Source organism: Heterocephalus glaber, unplaced genomic scaffold (assembly GCF_053883595.1).
Source record: "Heterocephalus glaber isolate CG9 unplaced genomic scaffold, H.glaber_assembly_v1.0 deba00001503, whole genome shotgun sequence".
Lineage (NCBI taxonomy): Eukaryota > Metazoa > Chordata > Mammalia > Rodentia > Bathyergidae > Heterocephalus > Heterocephalus glaber.
In genome coordinates this window covers 2,989,844-2,994,525 of record NW_028258323.1, presented here as the reverse complement: position 1 = coordinate 2,994,525, position 4,682 = coordinate 2,989,844, and the positions used below count along the sequence as shown (strand labels likewise).

Below are 4,682 nucleotides of genomic sequence, written 5' to 3'. Positions count from 1 at the left end.
ATTTTTTTCTATCAACTACATTTTGCTTTCCATAAGGAAGTTATGGTCTCAAATAATATCTACGTATAAAGCATCTTTAAATAACTTACACTTTCAATGAACTGGAGATTTTTTAAACATATGTACCCATGGGAAGTAATTGGAGCACACACACCTATACCTTTATCATCAGAATACAGCTAGACAGTGAGGGGTTCTTAGAACCCTGTCTACATGGATGAAGGGAGGCAGAGCTCACTGAAGGTGGTGAACTGGTAGTAAGTCTTCTCATCATCTTCAGCCCCATGTTGCCAGGTCTCACCACCATGGCTATGTACACGTCCCCTTCCTCGGCAGAACTGGCCTGTAAAGTAACATCTGTCAGAAAGAAGATGCTGTTGGTTGAGCACCCAACCCTGTTTGCAATCTTTTGATCAATCTCATTCTCTACTTTGTGGTTGATCTTGGTTTCACAGTGACCATCAAAGACCCCAAGGCTATCTCCCTCTGTAGAATGCCCAAATAGCAGTTTCTGTGTCTCTATGCTCCCGGAAGAGTAGATATACACCTTCACTCCAGCCGCTTTCCACTTCCTGTCTGCAAAGAACTCTCCTTTCAAACGTCCAGGCTTCCATGTGTGAACGCTGACTTCCACATGTGGCCCTGCAGCTGTGTGAGCACTATGGTCTTGTGGTCCAGAGACCTCTGCCAGCACACACTGCCTGCCACATGTGGATCATCTGCTGGGGGTCACTCCCATCCCCAGATGGCACAGAGATGGGAATAGCCCCATCCAGGTGGGCATCTTCATCAGCCTGCTTCCTCAGAAGGCTGACATCCTGTTGGCACTCCTCCTCTTCCCTGTATATCTGCAATGCTCTTTCACTTTTCCTTCTATGTAAGAAAATAAAATGTCCTTCACAAAAGCAATCAGGTTGTGGTCCCTTTGATATCCAAAGGATCACAGTGACCTCCTCAGGCACAGAAGCCCAACCGTCACCACAGGATGCACCTGGTTCTGCACCCCCAAAGCCCTACAACCACCCCAGGCTCATCCTAGTTTACAAAGAGCTGAGATGCCATTTGCTGCCTAAGGTGAGTGGTCTGTAGGACACCCACAGAGACACACCTGTTCTTCCCTGGGTAATCCCCAAATGTTTCATCACCTGGAAGAAGCCCCACGCTCGTGAGTCATCCCTGTTCATTCTCTCCTCTGCCGGACCTGCAATTTTTAATCTGGTTTCGCCCTGTGGCTTTGCTGATTCTGAACATTTCATTACCATGGCAGCATGCACTGTGACTGCAGTGTCTGGCTCCTTCTATTCCTTGCATACAGTGTCAAGGTGCATCCACATTGTGGCATCTCTGACTGCTCCTTTCTTTTCACTGCTGCATAGTATTCTTGGGTGGATGATCACATTCGCTTATCTGGTCTTCAGCAGGTGGGCACTGGGGCTCTTCCCACTTTTGGTTAGTATGAAAACTGAAACTGTGAACAACTCTGTGCAAGGTTTTAATGGTTTATATGCTTACAATTCTCATGGATGTACACAGACTTGAAATGGCTGAACTGTGCCTCTTTCCTACATGGTCTAAACTCTCAAACCAGAATGTTGGTTATAAAATGCACTAGTTAAAGCATGAAAAATGAGCTGAGTTCAAAGGTTAAATGAGCTTTTATGTTCTTCAATTTGGAGGGACTGCAGATTAACAATTAGTCCAGAGTCTTGACTTGGTCCTGACAAGTAAACTACAGGAAAAGCAGCCCATTGCTGGGACCAGCAGTGAGTGCCAGGACTTAGGGGACACCTGAACCCACTGAAACCCCAGCCCAGAGCAGAACACAGCCGAGTCCTGAGGAGCTGGCCCTGCTCTTCATGATCCCAGTGTCGGCAAACACTGAGCAGCACAGACTCCTGCCAGCCTGCTAAGTGCCCAGATGACCTCGTGCCTGACTCGGGGAACAGAGAGTCCCTGCTGCTCAAGGTCCCCACCAGTCAGTCAGGAGCTCCCATCCCACCCGGTGCCCCCTGCGTCCCGCCACTAAGGGCAGTGCCCTGTGCAGCCTCTCTTCCCATGCAGCTCTGGATGCCCAGTGCCCGCTAATGGGCTCCCCATCACGGATTCCTATTATGTCTTCCAGGTCAGCAATGCTCTGCCATAAACCCAGCCACAGTGCACATGCAAAGATCTTGAAACACAGGACAGAGGAAATCTTCAAAAATGGAAAAGAAAAAGATGTGTATCTCTACTTATTTTTTATTTCTGGTTTTCTGAGACAGGATCTCACTGTGTAGTTCTGGCTAGCCTTGAACTCACTATGTAGCCCAGGCTGGCCTCAAGCACTTAGTGATCCTCCTGCCTCAGCCTTCCCATTGCTGGTATTACAGGCATGCACCACCATGCCTGGTATGTGGAGTATCCCAATTTAAGGCATGGCATCAAATGTATGGAAGAGAGAGGAAAAAGAAAAAGGCAGCAAAGAGGAAGGAGGGAAGGAAGGAAGGAAGGAAGGAAGGAAGGAAGGAAGGACGGGCAAGATACACAGGCTATGGTAAGGCAAGTACAGTTCATTGTCATGGTAGAATCTGGCTGGTGACTAACCAGATGTTCCCATAAAATTCTTTCAGGGGTGCCCTAAGTTTACAATGTTTTACCAATGTACTTGGTGGAAGACACTGGTTGAGAGGACACCCTAGGACCAGAGCCCCCTGACTGCTTTGTGCCTCTAGGGAATGTGCTTCTTCCTCTTCTGGGGAAAGGGGCTGTGAACCAGGCACTGGGGGCACTGACTGGGCCCAACTCCTGGTGCCCATGATGATGCCACCTGAGACTGAACAGCAGCCTTTCATAACAATGTTGCAGGGGCTGGATTGGGTCTGATCAACCTTAGGAGAGAAAACCATAGAAGAGGGAGGTGGAGGGCTTCTCTGAGAGGAAATGTGTTTATTGCATCAAACATACTGACCTTGAGGGGGCAGATGGCCTTATCCTGTGGTACTGAAATAGCTCGGCCTGGACCTGGAAAGGGAAGCCCTTGAGATTTCTCCATAGGAGGCTGTCATGTTTGTGTCTCCAAAGCCTGCCGCACTTGTAGGTGGGGATTTTTCAGAAGTGGCTGAATCTAGTGTGTGTGATTGATTCTTGGTGCAATGCTAGGCCAGGGGCACTAGCATTAAGGGTGTGAATGTACCCCCCTAAGGAGTCTGAATGAGAAAAAAGGGGCAGGACGACACTGTAAAGCTCCCTTGATGCTTTTTTCTGTCTTCTGCATGGAGAGAACTGCTTCTCCTCTGCGATGTCCCTCTGCCTGTGCACTCTGCCTTGGAGCCAGGCAGCTGTGGACTGAAACCTCTACAAACTGTGAGCTAAATAAAGCTTTTCCCATTTAACTTTGGGTGTTGGGTGTTTTGTCTCAGCAAGCAGAGAAAAATTAACCAAGACAGGAGCAGACTGCCCATCACCAGGTGGCAGAGCACTCAGGGACCATTCTCCACCTATGGCTCCCTCCTACTTGTGTGGGAGCTGCTGTCCCCAGCAAGGAAACTCCTCGCAAATGCAAGGCTCCTGCAAATTTCAATGGGTTTGTTCATCTTTTATGTTGAAATTCTGAAGGTATATCTCCTATGTTATAGTAATAAAGTGTAAAACAATGTCTATTTCCAGGCTACTGATGCATCAAGGTACTTTGCTAGTTGTTGCAATTCTCATTATTCACTCCAAAACCCTAGAGTCTCCTAAGGAATTATTCATGTCTCACCAGTAACCACAGAAAGGCATGAAAATCCAACAGGAACCAGGGGCTCAGCCCCACAAGAATGAGGTGGAGGCCTGCCCTGGAATCCACCTTGTCGTGTGTCAGCCAGGCCAGCACAACTCATTTTCTAGATGTGCTGTGTTCACTGGACACCCGCATGCCACATATAAAGGCCTTCCTGTTCTGTGGGTCCTCCGGGAAGAAAGCTGCAGGGGATTCTCACGGAGTTCGCACAGCTCATTCCTTCTGCTGCTGTAAGGTAAGTGTCTTTTATCATAAACAGTGTGTCTTATAAAAGATATGAAGAATTAGAAGGGGTGAAATTAAAGGATTTGCCACAGTATGATGTCAGTAACATTTTAATTCACTTTCACAGTGGCAGTATGGGCCTTCCTTTGGTTCCTTAAATATTATCTTCTATTCTCATACATACTGCCTCGGTATACATATCAATACACTCTGTGACATGGATGTTTGTTCTAGGTTATGTTAGAGCTTTAAGTAGTTGATGACTGAAAACAAATGGCAGGAAAGAAGGCTCAGGAAGACTTTACAGATATGAAATTCTCACAGTTATTCTGCCCACGTGCGTCCCGGTGGTGCCTGGTACTCTGAGCAGGACAGGGAAGGAGAAGGAGCAGAGCACAGGCAGGGGCAAGAGACCCTGAGGAACAGGTGCCTTCCTGGGAGGCCTGGTGGGGACAGAGACTGGGCCTGCATTTTGCTCTTGGCGCCCTCTGGTGGCTTCCTTCCTCATTTCAAAATTATTTAACAGGATTTTGTTTATGGCTTTGGGGGCCTCCCACCTGGAAGGACAGCGCTCTGCCACTGAGCAAGACTTCCAGCCCATTTTAGTGCGTTTTATAATTTCTTTCATTTTATTATCTTATTTTATCTTGACACGGGGTCTGGCTACGTTGCCCAGGCGGGTCTTGACCTTGGGATC

General features: G+C 47.9%; 1 pseudogene; it reads right to left on the bottom strand.

Annotated features, from left to right (window-relative positions):
• Positions 1–209: 209 nt before the first annotated feature.
• LOC101705781 (enolase-phosphatase E1 pseudogene) lies at positions 210–1,262 on the bottom strand (annotated as a pseudogene).
• Positions 1,263–4,682: the final 3,420 nt, after the last annotated feature.